This window comes from Podarcis vaucheri, assembly GCF_965113315.1.
Source record: "Podarcis vaucheri genome assembly, chromosome: 7".
Classification (NCBI taxonomy): Eukaryota; Metazoa; Chordata; class Lepidosauria; order Squamata; family Lacertidae; genus Podarcis; species Podarcis vaucheri.
Window position 1 is genome coordinate 90,564,621 of NC_138765.1, and position 16,683 is coordinate 90,581,303.

Sequence of the window (16,683 nt, forward strand, 5' to 3'; positions counted from 1 at the left end):
GGCAAATCAGAAGCAGGGAACCGAATACGCCTCCCTGCTGCTGCGGGAAGCTGCTCCCACTCACAAGCCCTCCCCTCCGGGAAGAGGAGAGGCCTTGTTCCACTGCTGAGACAGAACGGAGGGGCAGAGTGTTGCTGCAACAGCAGAAGCCCCCTGCTGATCTCATTACATTATGTTCCCGGAGGAGTTACTTTTAATTGCCTTAGTTGTTGCTAGTCTATGCCTCAAAATGACTCAGTTTCAACTGAAACAAAAGCCTGCTTGTCTTGAAACCAGAGCTCGAGATGTTCCAGGAAATTGCCCTGATTTTCATCTCCAGGGATTTCATGGATTAGCTTTAAAAAGAGAGAGAGAGAGAGAAGAAAATAATATTTACGGTAGCTCCCATTCATTCATGGATGTGACTGCGTGACCTTCCCCAAGGGATGAGCAACAGAGGTGATTTGCAAGTGTGTTTGGCAGAGAGGTGAGCTTTTTGAAATCCTCAGAACATGTTTCCTGAGTACATACATCCACGGAAGCTGAATTCCTTCTAGCACCATTTTTTCAAGTCATATTTTTCATTGTCTATCCCCATATGAATATACATATGTCTTAAAACTGAACAACGGTAGTTAAAGCACCACCAGAAATTAATAAAAAGCAAGCTGGTTTCCCCCCAAAAAAAACAACAACACATTTAGATTGTTTCTCAAATGCTTCCAGTGGTGGGGCCACAGGAACAACTGAGACCACCATATCCTGAGTCAGACTATGGCCCACTAAAATTCAGTGTTGTCTTCACCAGGGGTGGGGAATCTTTTTGGGACTGAGAGTTGCATGAGGGCTGTATGTGGTCCTTGGCCTACTGGCTAGCCACTGCTGGTCTGCACTGACTGGCAGCTGCTCTTCAGGGTTTCAAACACAGAACCTCCCTAAGTGGAGATGTTGGGGAAATTGAACTTGGAGGAGGGCTGGCCCAAGACATTTAGGCACCTCAGGCAAACTCCAAAATGGTGCCCCCTTCCCACCAGGGAAGAATGTGTGAGGGAAGATCTACATTAGGAAAAAGGGAGGAAGAAAGATTGACATCAGAATTTTCTGGCCCAGTAGATCCTGCTGCTTGAGGCAGCCATCACACCTTGTCTCTTGGGCGAGCCGGCCCTGGCTTGGGGCTTTTTGCATGTGAAGCAAATGCTCTGTCACTGAACCAGTGACTTCCATATATATGGGGCCACTGCTGAAAAAAACCATTCCCTGATAATGGTTTGCTTCATATCTCTCATAGATGGGCCAGAGACCTGAACGGGCAGCAGTACAGCCTGCATAGTTTTGTACTGGTGTAGGCTGCGGTGGGGAACCATGCAAGGGTTTGGGTAGCCGCATTGACCCACAGATATCTGGCACATGGGGCTACTGGTTCCACAACTCCCAGTGTAGGCGCTCCTTCTGAGATCCTGGTCCCAAACTGCTAAGGCAAGGATGGGGAACCTGTGGCCCTCCAGATGCCATTGGACTCCAATTCCCATCAGTTCCAGCCAGCATGACCAATGGTCATAGATGATGGAGACTGCACTCCAACAACTTCTGCTTCCATGGCTTCCCCACAACTGCATTAATGACCAGACATAAAACTTTAAATTGGGCCTGGGAGTGATCAAGCAGCTAGCATAAGTGGCGGAACTGGTATAATCTGTTCTGAAGGTTCTTGATTAGCACCAGCCTTCTTGATGCCATATTTTGCACCCACTGAAGTTTCTGAACAGTCCCAGTGGCCACCCCAGCCCAGATGTATGCCTCACGGTGGCAAGGTCATTACTCTTTAGATAGGGTCACAGATGGTAAAGCAGTCAAAACCAGTAAGTCATTCCTGGCCACTGATGTGACTCGTGTCTCCGCTGAGAGGGCCAGTGCAGGAGCAGACTATGCAACTGGCTCTTCCGAAAGAGTCTACCCCATCAACACTTTAACCATAGCTCAATCCAGAAATGATCATATTTCACTGATGGGTGAAATAGCATTTCATGTCACCGATGATGAATCTGGGATTCCAGATGGAACAGCAGAAATGCCAACTCATCAGTCATCGAACTGTCAGTGTTCCTGGTACTGCGGCCCACAGCTGACACATCTGTTTTGGACTCAGCCCTATCCTGCTAGTTTATGAGAATATCCTGCTTGGACTTTGGCCTATCCTTATCAGCAAATGAAGGTAGTATGACTCTGCCAGGGACCACAAGTATCTTTGCACAAAATAAACACCAGATTAGTCAGAAACAAGTATATAATTTGCATGAACAGTTTTGTTTGCATTCTCCACAACAGTAGAACCAAATGGTTGTTCAGTTTATCTCACCAGCTTCTGAGCTGAGTGGCCAAGACCTGCTGCAGAAGTGTCTCTATGCACTACAGCACAGTCCTGTGTGTTGAAAGTACTTTAGAAATAAGTAATCAAAGTAGGCACCTACAACAAAATGTTGCAGTGTATCCCCAGCCTCTGAGAGCATGACTTCTGTTTGGGGGGACAGCCAGCTTGCAACAGCTGGTTGTATCGCTGATTGGGCAACAGGAGGTTTTCAGGAGGAGACCCCTGCACCCTGCCACCCTTTCCTACTCATTTACAATTTCCCCTGCTGTGGTACATAGTGCTAAAATGCTGTTTGGGTCTGGCTGTCAGTCTAGAGCCTGCATTTTTGTGACAAAGTGAGGAAGAGGGGAAGGAAAAAGATATTGTCATGGGCACTCCCATCTTTGAGTGGTGGCAGGTTTCGAGGATCCCAACTCCTACCCAAGGGTGAAGGTCACTGGAGACTGATGACATTTGTGCTGGCAAGGGTTTTGGGGGCAGTTTGAGGGGAAGGTCAGGTGTGCCATCTCATGGTGTGCATAGGTCCAAGAGACATGAATGGCGAGGGAGTTGCTGCCGTGACTTGCAACACCTGTGCCATGTTTGCCTTCCTTTCTGGGAATGTGCAAAACCACATCTGTAGCAAATGGTAAAGGTAAAGGACCCCTGGATGATTAAGTCCAGTCAAAGGTGACTATGGGTTGCAGCGAACATCTTGCTTTTCAGGCTGAGGAGCCGGTGTTTGTCCACAGACAGCTTTCTGACACACAGAGGACCATGACAAGTGCCAGAGCACATGGAAATGCCGTTTACCTTCCTGCCAGAGCAGTACCTGTTTATCTACTCGCATTGGTACGCTTTTGAATTGCTAGGTTGGCAGAAGCTGGGACACAGCAATGGGAGTTCACCCCATTGTGCAGATTCAAACTGCTGACCTTCCAATCGGCAAGCCCAAGAGGCTCAGAGGGACGCGGGTGGCACTGTGGTCTAAACCACTCAGCCTCTTGGGCTTGCTGATTGGAATGTTGGCGGTTCAAATTTGCACGACAGTGAGCACCTGTTGCGCTGTCCCAGCTCCTGCCAACCTAGCAGTTTGAAAGCATACCAGTGCAAGTAGATAAATAGGTACTGCAGTGGTTGGAAGGGAAACAGCATTTCTATGCATTCAAACACTTGTCACAGTCCTCTGTGCGCCAGTAGCAGTTTAGTCATGCTGGCCACATGACCCAGAAAGCTGTCTATGGACAAATGCCAGCTCCCTTGGCCTGAAAAGCGAGATGAGCACCACACCCCATAGTCGCCTTTGACTGGACTTAACCACCCGGGGTCCTTTACCTTTTTACCTGCAACAAATGCAAACTGGTTGTCTTGCTGGAAGAGATTGTACAACAACTTGAGGCCCACTATGCACACTTTGAGTTATTAGGCAAGATGAGGAATTTATTGAGAGGGCGGAGCAGGCTGTCCTGGAACAGTGAAACAAGGAGGTGGGGTACCCTGGGGGGAGGAAGATTGCCCAATGCAGGAAACATGCCACAGAGAATCAGGACTATCTGGAACCATGCTGTGTCCCTGGAGTTGCAAAATCGATTCCATGACCTCACCTCAGACACTGCTTCTGGAAGAGAAGCTGCAGATCTCCGAACACACTGAGGTGGCTGTGGAAGGTACAGGGCCCTGAATGAATCCTGCCACTCCTCGGAGGAGGAGGAGACGAGTGGTGGTGATAGGTGACTCCCTACTGAGGGGAACAGAGGCAGCTGTGTGTGGAGGTAACAGGTTGTCCCAGGAGTGCTGCTGTCTTCCAGATGCTGAGATTCAAGATGTGACAGAGAAGTTGCCAAGTCTTAACAAGCCTTCTGACCAAAACCCCTTCCTTCTGATTCATGTGGGTACAAACGATCCAGTCAGACACAGCTTTCAACAGACAGCAAGCGACCATGAAACTCTGGATAGGAAGCTGCAGGACCTTGGGGCAGAGGGGTGGGGAGCCATGAGGTTCAGGCGAGAGAGGGAATGAGGAAAGAGAAAGAGGGGGAGCGAGAAGCCATACAATTGCATTCAGTAAAATGGATCCTCTTTAATCAAATCAATCTGATTCGAAAAGATTTGACTTGATCCTCCTGAAACTGCGTGTTTTGTTCATTCCTCTCCACCCCCCCCCACCCCCAGTCAAATCAAACATCACCATCTGTTTCCAATGGCTGAACTGTAGAAATCAAGGATTGGGTAAGTTTCCAGTGTTGCAATGGTAGAAAAACATAGACAAAAGTCATGGATTTCTACGGATCCACATTTTTTTTACAAGTGATCTGTTGGTTATGATTGGCTTAAAGAAGAACCCCTGGATCCCTAGATCCAGATGTGCGGCAAACATTCTCTGATAAGAGAGCCCCAGCAGTGGTTTAAATCACAAAGCATGCAACTTAGTAAAGCATGGAAATAGAGGCTGTTAGACCTTTAGAATATCCCATTTCTAATTCACTTTCAAAGCTTCCCCTTTAGCATAGAAAAGACCACAAAGTTGATTTTATTTCTATTTATTTAGATCTCAGGGCAGTTCGCAGCATTGAAATACAAAATAAAAAAGACATAATAAAAAGAAGAACAAGAACAAAACAAGCCCATAACTGCCCTCCCACAATTTAATGATAAGTATACAGTACATTTAATCTCAAACTTGTTAAAAGTCAGATTTATGTGCTTTTCCATACAGCAGCAAGAAAAACACTCGTAGAAAAACATAATTACAGAACTTGGAAAAGGGTTTCTAAGCACGTGGTCTGGGCTTGGAGCAATTAGCCCAATGTCTTCTCTGGTTGGATTCACATGGTGGAAGAAAGTGGACAGCAGCAAGAATTTGTTGACCCTTCGCCACTCAGTGAGAGGGGGTATGACCTAGCTCTGGCAAAACAGCTTACGCTATGCTTTTAACCCTTTCATGCATTAACTAGAGCTAAGCATGTGGGTTAGATGAGGCTACATTTCCCACAGGATCTCCTCAAAACCACCCTCAAATCATAGGTCACATGTCCACAGATGTTTTGTTAGCACCTTTATTGTTAATCAATCTAAAACTCTGTGAGCAAAGGTGGATTTAGGGCAGTGAGAGTGGTGGGGTTGCACCAGGCGCACAGGCGAGGAGCGTGCCTTCTCAAAGCCCAGTAAGATGGCAAATGCTTGCCCGGCTTCAGCGTGAGGCCTCTGACAGGAGTCCTCCCACCTCCTTCTCAAAGCTGCAAGGGCTGGTGGGGGAGGGTGACAAATGGTCCTGCACAAGCTGGCAAAATACCAAGGTTCGCCCCTGCTGTGATCACATGACTCAAAGTCATATTTTTGGTTTGTCACTTTTCAAGAAAGTCAATGAGCAATATTCCAATCTGGGCACAACCACTTGGCAGTTGCATTCAGCTGAGCGGCACCCTGTCAAGAACATAGAGGGATAATATGCTTCCTGTTCCTCCCATTGCCATTACAATGTGACACATTTGGACACATTCACCACAACTCAATCCAGAAATTACTGAATTTCACAGACGGGAGAAATTATATTCTGAGTCACTCATCAGTGAGGCCAGTCCAATCTCTAAGCCTGCCTCCCTTGTCCCATCTGGCTTTATCATGCCTGACCAGCTCACCACCACCACATTCCCTGGATTATTTACAATCCACACCTTGCCTGGGTATGTTTTTCTCAAGTATTTGTGAAGGAACTCAAAGCCTCCCATTTATGCAGATATTTCTCCAGAAAACAAACTTCAAGTGAGTCAGGTGCCAACATTTTCTTCCAGTCAGTGCTCTTTAAAAAAAGGTGTGTTTGCTTTGGCACATTAGTTTACCCAAACAGCCATGCAAGGGAGGCGTTTCCATGTTTCCCTTCTCCCATGTCTGCATAAATTTGGGGATGTGAGTCCACTCCAGGCATTGGAAGGGAACACAGCTGTAGGTGTCATTTCCCACCAAGAAGAGTTTCCCACCAGCTGAGGACAGAGAAGCCAGGATGGTAAGTCACACTCTATTTTTTTGTCCCACTGTTGCTCTGATGTGGATTGGATGAAAAGGTGTGAAAGGATTTACTAGAGAGGCAGATATATGCAAAGAGCAGTCAAAATTACAAGGATGAGGTTTTTGAAAAGTTCCTTGCCTTCTCTGACCCCTGATCCACCTAGAATGCACCTCTTTCTCCTTCTTGACCCATTAGCAGTCACTGCAGCTTCCTCTGGAAACCACAAAAAGGGACAGAGCAAAGTAAACCACCATATTTTTCGCCCTATAGGACGCACCGGCCCATAGGATGCACCTAGTTTTTTTTGGGGGGGGGATAAAGAAAAAAAATTACCCCCCCCCCAGCCACGGCTTCAGCATGCCCCGCGCTCCGAGCAGCAGGCTGCTATCCGCAGCCTAGGGAGCCCTGTGGGAACTCCCGCGGGCTCCCCAGGCTTGCTGATAGCTTCCTGAAGCCTGGAGAGTGAGAGGGGTCGGTGCGCACCCACCCCTCTCGCTCTCCAAGCTTCAGTGAAAGCCTGCATTCGCCCCATAGGACGCACAGATTTCCCCTTCATTTTTGGAGGGGAAAAAGTGCGTCCTATAGGGCGAAAAATACGGTATATTCAAAACAAATTAAAACAATTCTTTAAAAAGATAGTTAAAAAGACTCTTCTTAAAAACCTAAAAACGCCCTTAAAAGAATCAAGTCTTCAAAAAAGTTATATGATCTAAGAAAGTCTTTAAAAGAATCCTTCCAAAAGAATTTAAAAATTAAAATGTAGCACCTTAGAGACCAACTGAGTAGTTTTAGGTATAAGCTTTTGTCTGCATGCACACTTCTTCAGGTATCTTAAAGGTAAAGGACACATTAATTTCAGTAGCTCTGCTCTGACTCAGATTTAGTCAGATGCAATCCATTTTAAACAGAAAAGGAAGCTCTAAATATAAATATTTGATAACACCCTCTTGAACGATATTGTGTGTCTGTTTTGCAGAAAATCCTCTTGAGCCTGACTGCCTTGTCTTTGACACTTGCCTTGTGTCAGGGATACTGCATGTTTAGCCAGCACGAAGTAGAGATTAAAGATGGTAAGTAAACAGCAACGTAATGTTGATAAGTGGGACGCGGGTGGCGCTGTGGGTAAAACCTCAGTGCCTAGGACTTGCAGGTCGTAAGGTCGGCGGTTCGAATCCCCGCGGCAGGGTGAGCTCCCGTCGTTCGGTCCCAGCTCCTGCCCACCTAGCAGTTCGAAAGCACTCTTAAGTGCAAGTAGATAAATAGGTACCGCTTTATAGCGGGAAGGTAAACGACATTTCCGTGTGCTGTGCTGGTGCTGGCTCGCCTGAGCAGCTTCGTCACGCTGGCCACGTGACCCGGAAGTGTCTGCGGACAGCGCTGGCCCCCGGCCTATAGAGTGTGATGGGCGCACAACCCTAGAGTCTGGCAAGACTGGCCCATACGGGCAGAGGTACCTTTACCTTTAATGTTGATAAGCAATCTATTTATGGCCAGATCATTATTTAATGTTTCAGAAATGTGTTCCTGACTAGAGATTTTTTAGCATACACCTACCAAATCTGCTCTTGCAGAACCAGAACACAGACCAAAGTGCAGCTACCTTCAAAATCTACACTTCTCCGGATGTTGTGATGCTGCTCAGAGTCTAAAATGACCTAACGCTGCTCCTGTCTCATCTTCTCATTGATGAGTCCCTGCTTAAGCTCTTACTTTTATTATGTATTTTGTGTTTCTTATATTGTATTTTTAGGTTGTGAACTGCCCTGAGGATGGTATATAAATAGTAATAATAATAACTGGTAGAAATTGAAACGGCCAGATTCCCCATCCACAGGGCACCCCATTCACTCCCACCCTGTTTTAAGCTTGGAACCACCGTCTGCAGACGCAAGCAGGAGATTGCATGGCCGCAGTATAAGCAAGACAGACGTCCAGGGTCACTACCTTTCTTGTCAGCAACCAGGACATGCAAGAATAAAGGTGGCAAAGCTTCCCACTCCACTCCGTGTCAGGAAACGCTTTACCTACTACATTTTCACGTATCAGGCTGCGGTCAGAAGCACAGGAGGAGCTGGACAAGTGGACGAGTTGCAGTCACTGTGCTTCTCTTGCGCAGTCTCTGCATTGTGCTGAGCAGCAGCTTCTGATTGCATTGATGCTAAATGTATGGGATTTCTCTCCCTAGGTCAGCCGGTGCTGCCCACTGAGTGTACCGATCTCAATGATGGGAGCAAGCATGCATTCGGAACTCAGTGGAATACAGCGGATTGCATGGAATGCACATGTAGTGAAAGGGGAATGGACTGCTGTTCCAGGTAGGCCAAATAACCAGAATAGCACTGGGTCTATTAATCTCTTTCAAATTATTTTGCTCCGTTCTCTCTGGAAGATCTTCTGCTCAATAAACATTCATGGACAGAATTAGCTGAAGACGAGTGATCCAATTAATCTATACATCTGAAGATAGGTTGCATAAAATTGTTGCCTACATTTCCTTGAATGAAACAGTGAATTGATTGATTAATTAAGATATTTATAGACTTTATAGAAAGCAGAGTCATGAAATTTGATCTGGTAACAAGTATTGAACATGTCTAGAGTGCCTTTCCAATCATCCGCTGACCAGGCATTCGCTGTGTGGAAGCTTGGACTTTGGGATCTCCCTGAGTCCCAGATCCTCTCAACCGGAGACCACCTAGGAGCTGGTGCTGGGGAGAGGGACCCCGATGCGCCCAATGGAAGAGGACCCCTCCTCTTTCCTGCACCTTCCTGTCTCCTTCTGTCTCCCTCCTGGCTGGCCTCTTGGTTTCGCACCAACATTTTGCTACACCCTTTTTTGTGCATGGGTGCTGCCCTCAACCACCGCAAACATATGGGGTGGGAGAATCATCATACAGCAACATGCAATGGCATATTGTGCAAGACATGTCCTTTGTGCATTCAGTTTGGGTTCCCCAGGTGAATTTGGCCTCAGGGCAAATGTTTTCCAAGGGCTTGGTTTTCCCTGGATCGAGGAAACATCTTGCAAAACTGATTTTCTGCCAGGTAGTTCCAATCATTCTTGGCATGTCCTAAGCGAGCAGGAGAAAGGAGCGCTCCTCTACAAGATCTCCATAAGCTCAGGGAAGCCTTAGTTTACACATTGTTCTTCTTCTTTTTAGGTACGGTGGTATTGTTGATGTTCCGGGATGTAAAGCAGTGGTAAATCCAAACACATGTAAATATGAGTTCTATAAACTGGATGATCCCTCCAAACCCTGTTTCTGAGCTTTACAAATTCCTTTCATGTAAGAGAATCTGAATAAATCAGTCATATATGCATTTTGGTGTGTATCTGTTGTCTTTGCTTGATATCACTACTTGCAGAATTTGGTACATATCATAATGATAGTGATGGACATGCCTATCTCAGCTTTCAGCAGCTTTTTAGATTCTAATGGGTGGTGCTGTGGTCTAAAAAACAGAGCCTAGGGCTTGCCGATCAGAAGGTCGGTGGTTCGAATCCCTGCCACGGGGTGAGCTCCTGTTGCTCGGTCCCTGCTCCTGCCCACCTAGCAGTTTGAAAGCATGTCAAGTGCAAGTAGATAAATAGGTACCACTCCGGCGGGAAGGTAAACGGCGTTTCTGTGCGCTGCTCTGGTTTTGCCAGAAACGGCTTAGTCATGCTGGCCACATGACCCGGAAGCTGTCTGTGGACAAACGCCGGCTCCCTTGGCCTATAGAGCGAGATGAGCACCGCAACCCCAGAGTCGTCCACAACTGGACATAACGGTCAGGGCTCCCTTTACCTTTACTTTTTAACTCCTAGGTAAGTGCAGGTGTGGATTTATAGTTCTTTGAGGCCCTCTTCCTTCACTTAAACAAATATGATTATGTCGACACTGGGGGTGAGTCAACAACAATAATATTTCTGGGATTGCACTGTGATTCCCCTCCCCAAACAACTTGGGAACAATTCCTGCTGGAGGAAAAGGTGGTGCTATGCTTCTGAAATACACGCCTTCCCCCCAAAAAAAAAATATTGGGGGGAAATATGATGACAAAGCTGCTGCTGCTGCTGATCTTGATGATACTTTTGTACTGCCTCCCAAGACAACTTGTGAATCATCTGGAGAAAGTTTATAACAATGCTGATGCCTCCACACTGGGAACCCCCTTCCCCATACAAGGGGGGGGGACTTGGAAGATTTAGGGAGAAGATCAATATGATTTAAATTCCGATAATGATTATAATAATGCATCTGCACTGCCCCCAACAACAATAGCTTGAGAAAAATTAGGTAAAATTAGATCATGGGGCCAGGGCCGGATTTAGAGAGGCCCTGTGCTATTCCACTTGTGAGACCCCTCCCCTACCTCCCCCCTCATGACTAGAATAAAATGGAAGAGTGTTATAAACAAAATTGAGTGAAGCCATGGATGATGCCGGGTATTTAAAATTCTGCAATTCACAATTTCTCCTTCTAAAGGACATAAGATGTTATGGTTAAATACCATGGAGATTTTAGAAATGCATAATATTAACCCTGAAAAACTTTTGCAATAAGTGAACTTGTAAACCTTTTGTGGAATAGGCATTTTTTTTAAGGAAAATGAAGTTGCACCTTGAGTTTACAAATTATATTGCAGTGGAAGTGTAAACAATATTATATGATTACCTGACAGTGTGGTACTTTTAGAATCCACTTTATGTTGTCATTAGAAAGTCATTTTTAAAATAGATATTAAGAAGTAAACTACAACCATCAAATACAGTAAGGCTAAAATGTTTTTTCCCTAACTTCCTCATAGCAAAATCATCAAAAACTTCATCAAAATTTGTTTGTCTAACTTTGTCACTTTCAAAGTATGGTCTTCCTGTTATATACCTGCTGAGATTGATAAGGCATCTGACCCTCATCTGAATCTCATAGCTCTCCTGACAGGTGATTTGGTCTGCAGTCACAGTGTGGAAATAAAGGAGGAGATTGCCCACAAGATACCAGGCACTCTACTATTCAAATTAGGCCCCAGTGTTTTTCTTACAATCCCCTTCTCAATGAATTAATCAATTTTAATCTAGCATGTAAAATCTCAAAACTTTCTTATTGTGAATTCGAGCAAGTAAGCTACAGTGGTGCCTCGCAAGATGAAATTAATTCGTTCCGCAAGTTTTTTCTTCTTGCGAGTTTTTTGTCTTGCGAAGCACGGTTTCCCATAGGAATGCATTGAAAATCAATCAATGCGTTCCTATGGAGACCGTCCGGGGACAGAGGGGAAGCGGCGCGCGCCTTCCCCTCTGTCCCCGGACCTGTTTAAAGCAAGGGGTGGCGGGGAGAAGATTGCTTCTCCCCGTTGCCTGCCCCGCAATCTCCGGGGACAGAGGGGAAGGTGCGTGCGCCTTCTCCTCTGTCCCTGGACCTGTTTTAAAGCAAGGGAAGGGGCAGCGGGGAGAATCGCTTCTCCCCGTTGCCGCCCCTTGGTTCAAAAGGGGTCAGGGGACAGCGAGGAAGACGCGCTGCGCTTCCCCGCTATCCCCGGAGCTTGCGGGGCAAGCTTCGTTTTGCGAAGCAAGCCCATAGGGAAATGCGTCTTGCGCAGCGGCTAAGAAAATGAAAAACTCCTTCGTCTAGCGAGTTTTCCGTCTTCCGAGGCGTTCGTCTTGCGGGGCACCACTGTACTGCTCTCACTTCATTACAAACAGTATTTCTACCTGCAACACACTTGAGCAAACCTGCTCCTCTTCCTTTCACAGATATTTTGTTTCCATTTGCAACTGTAACCGGGGGGGGGGGGGATTAGCATCAAACGTCATGTGCATGGAAGTTGCCAAATCAATTAACCAACTAGAAGGGTTACTGTTAATAGCACCAGTTTTCCTATAACTTGTTATTGCTGGACAGTTCGGATGAACTGCAAAAGCGTTTTTAGTTTGCTTTCTGTTGCCACCCTGGAACTTTTCTTTATTAGTGCCACTTTGTTTTGTACGTTTACTTGCAAATGAAGGAAAACAACTTTTCTGCTTGTATATGTTGATAATATAATTTTGGTTGCTGAGAACAAACAAGGTTGTACAAAAACAAGATTGTGAGCAGGCCTGGCCAGGACATAGGCGTCCTGACTGTGACAAAGGTGACCTCATAGAATCATAGAATCATAGAGTTGGAAGAGACCACAAGGGCCATCGAGTCCAACCCCCTGCCAAGCAGGAAACACCATCAGAGCACTCCTGACATATGGTTGTCAAGCCTCTGCTTAAAGACCTCCAAATGAGGAGACTCCACCACACTCCTTGGCAGCAAATTCCACTGTCAAACAGCTCTTACTGTCAGGAAGTTCTTCCTAATGTTTAGGTGGAATCTTCTTTCTTGTAGTTTGGATCCATTGCTCCGTGTCCGCTTCTCTGGAGCAGCAGAAAACAACCTTTCTCCCTCCACTATGTGACATACTTTTATATATTTGAACATGGCTATCATATCACCCCTTAACCTCCTCTTCTCCAGGCTAAACATGCCCAGCTCCCTTAGCCGTTCCTCATAAGGCATCGTTTCCAGGCCTTTGACCATTTTGGTTGCCCTCCTCTGGACACGTTCCAGTTTGTCAGTGTCCTTCTTGAACTGTGGTGCCCAGAACTGGACACAGTACTCCAGGTGAGGTCTGACCAGAGCAGAATACAGTGGCACTATTACTTCCCTTGATCTAGATGCTATATTCCTATTGATGCAGCCCAGAATTGTATTGGCTTTTTTAGCTGCCGCGTCACACTGTTGGCTCATGTCAAGTTTGTGGTCAACCAAGACTCCTAGATCCTTTTCACATGTACTGCTCTCAAGCCAGGTGTCACCCATCTTGTATTTGTGCCTCTCATTATTTTTTTTGCCCAAGTGCAATACTTTACATTTCTCCCTGTTAAAATTCATCTTGTTTGTTTTTGCCCAGTTCTCTAATCTGTCAAGGTCGTTTTGAAGTGTGATCCTGTCCTCTGGGGTGTTAGCCACCCCTCCCAGTTTGGTGTCATCTGCAAATTTGATCAGGATGCCCTTGAGTCCATCATCCAAGTCGTTGATAAAGATGTTGAATAAGACCGGGCCCAAGACAGACCCCTGTGGCACCCCACTAGTCACTCTTCTCCAGGATGAAGAGGAACCATTGATGAGCACCCTTTGGGTTCGGTCAGTCAGCCGGTTACAAATCCACTGAGTGGTAGCATAGTCAAGACTGCATTTTACCAGCTTCTTTACAAGAATATCATGGGGCACCTTGTCAAATGCCATTGTGTGCTTGCTTGCTTGCTTGATTAACAGCCGTTGGGAACTTCAAGGTTCCTGCTCTCCCTTCTTATGGTCTTTATACTGGACCTGGAGACTCCAATAGAGAGCATTCCATGTCAAGAAGTAGGGCAAGTGGGCACCCTATCAAATGGCAGGGCAGGAGCTACACGGAGCTGGGCCTTTTCACTGGTGGTGCCCATTGTATGGCTTGCTCTTCCCAGACCTGCTCTCTTTTGGCCTCTATTTTGGAGCTTTATAATTTAGGAAGACTTTGGAGGAACTGGTTGACAAGTCTTATCAGTCGCTGATGTATGAGTGGATTTTATTTGCTGCTATTCTGGGCTTCTGGTGCACCAGGGTTTACACCAGTGTTATAGAGTTGGCCAAGATGGCAGAAGGGATACAATTTGTGAGCTTTCTCCATTATCTGCACAGCAGGGGGTGTTCAGTCAACAGTGCAAAGGCTGAGCTGAAGTGCTTCCTGCTGGTTACCTGCTTTCAGCAATAGGGGTCGCTGTTTGGTAGTACCTGATTGGTAGCTGTCAGATTCTAGAGCTCCCTATTGGTGGCTCTTAGGTAATTCCAAAAATACAGAGTCTATTAATAAAACACAGTGTTCATTCATAAAGGAGTAACATAAATCTCCATTGCTACATATTGGGTGTGTATTTCAGCAGTTGAACGTACACACTTATGGCCATGCTGTAGTGTAGTGCTTATGTGACTGTGAATAAAAGATGGCTGGGCTCTGTCAGGAGTTCAGCCTACACTCGAGTAGGACACTGGCAGAGACACATGCCCGACTGGCATGTTTTCTCCCTCCTGGTCGATCGTTCAGGAGCTTCATAAGCTTTCTTTAGCCCGAACATCACAGCGACCAATGCCAACCGACACCGGCACACTTAGGGATCCGCAGAGTTTGCACAGCATTGCGTGACAGACCTCAGCAACTCAGCATGTTGGCTAATCTACTTTATTTACATATAAACACACACAGAGCACTACAACATGGCTCCCTCTCTCTCTAGCATCAGACAGCAAAGAGAAAAAGAACAAAGGACAATAGTCCCACTTCACGGAACACAGTAACACAAACATCCTGTCTCTATCAGTTCTCACTCTGTGGAGTCAGAACATATACCGTCATGTGGGAGACAACAATCCTATGACTGCAATCATAGATCAGGAATTCTAACAGGCTCATCATCCCGGGTTTTTTGGTTTTGTTTTTTTTTTTGACAAAACTGATTTCAAGTAAGTGCCCCCCCTTTTATTTCCATAACAAGTCCTTGAGTCTGTACTCTGAATAGTGACACCAGGGACCTAGAAGGTGCAGGGCTTGTCAATCCAACCCATGCACAGTCTCATCAGGGCTGACCTTAAGGCAATTGGAGAAATTTGTCTAAATTGGGCCCCATGGGCTGCTCCTAAGGGTGCTCCTGCACCAGGGCAATCTAGATGGATTTTATTTATATGTATAAGATTTTGCAGACTTTGGCTGTGACCTGGGGCCAAAAAACCCCTCAAGTTGGGCCCACCCCACTGCTTCTAACTGGGCCCCACTGGCTAGCCCTGAATCTCATAGTTGCTGGGCCGGAGTTGCCCTGCTCTCGCATGAAGTCTTGGGTTTGCAATTTTGGGAGAGGGGAGACTGCGGCACTAGGGAGATGGCAGGCTGACGAGGCCCTCTAGATTAAGAGGCCCAAGTTGCCCTGCCCTCACATGAAGTCTTGGGTTTGCATCTTGGGAGAGGGGAGGTTGCATGCTGGGGAGCGGGCAGGCTGGCGAGGCCCCCTAGATTTAGAGGCCCTAGGCTTCAGTCTACTTAGCCTATACATAAATCCCGCACTGCATGGGGCTGATGATGCCTCTGAACTAGGTGGCCTCCTGAAACCGCTTTGCAACAACCTCTGCTGTGCAGCAGGCAGCAGAAACAAAAAAGCATTGCCATCTCCTCCCCTCTCTCTCTCATATTCCACTGAGGCGCCTCTCAAGTAGCTGCCTGCTTCATATGTCTGCAGGCAAGAAAAGAAACACGGCAGCCATGGTTTGACCCCCCTATTTCTGCCTCCAACCCACCCCGGCATTTTCAAAAAGTCCCCCAAGGAGCAACACAAGCAACAGGCAATTCCTGCACTGCTCCGCATCCCAACACACACTTTTAAAAGAAAAAAGTAGCAGCCTGCCTACTGCTCCATGTGGCTGGCAGGCAGCAAAGCAAAACTAGCAAGTGGGTGGATTCTGCCCTTCTTCCTCCAGCACTACATAGGGTGAGATGGGGCAGATTGATGCAGATAAATTCAATATCATATTTTATGTAACAAAAATGAGTCAAATAATTTTTTTGCTTTATGCATGGCATAACTAATCAATATTATAATAGCAATCAAACTATTATAGTTAGAAGAACGAGAATATAATGACTTTAGTAAAAAAAAATATGAATTTTGTATCATTCTGCTCCACCTACAGGGCACTTTGATACATTGGATGGGGCACTTTGATACAAAGTGTAAATTTTATGGGAATGGTAACTATTTACAAAAAAATAATGAAAAAAACAATTTTTATTGTGAGAGATCATAATCAGCCATACAATTCATTACTTAAAATCTAAATAACATTTCAAAACTAACACATATCATAGACTTTATGGCAGGTTTTCTTAACAAAACATCAAAACTTATATTAATCTTTCATCAAACACCTATCCATTAAAAAAAACTTTGAAAAAACTTTAAAAAGTATAAGAACTCACATTAAATGGTTAAAAAACCGTAATGTAAACAAAATACTTATAAGAAATAAGATAATTACTTAATGTTTAGTTTCTATTGCACATTATATCCACTGAAGTCAATAGAAAAAGTATAAAGAGATGATCGAGATGTGCCCTTTGAGAAATTTGGTTTTGGCAACTGCAAAACAATATCCTTGAAATCAATACTTGCCTTATCTTCTAGAATGGGGAAGACAAACATACAAGATCCTGTTTTTTTCCTAAGATATGACACTTGAAAGTCGGTCATATTATATTATTATATACGATGTAAAACAGCATTCGAACACTTTTACATTTCATGTATTTTTTTAGTTGGCTA

General features: G+C 45.6%; 1 long non-coding RNA gene across 1 annotated transcript in view; it reads left to right on the forward strand.

Moving 5' to 3' along the window:
• Window positions 1-8,516: 8,516 nt before the first annotated feature.
• The window catches only part of LOC309536499, a 70,176-nt gene continuing 62,009 nt past the window's right edge, over window positions 8,517-16,683 (forward strand). Inside the window, exon 1 of the long non-coding RNA XR_014221528.1 lies at window positions 8,517-8,647. This is a non-coding gene — a long non-coding RNA (uncharacterized lncRNA). The remainder of the gene's footprint in view (window positions 8,648-16,683) is intronic.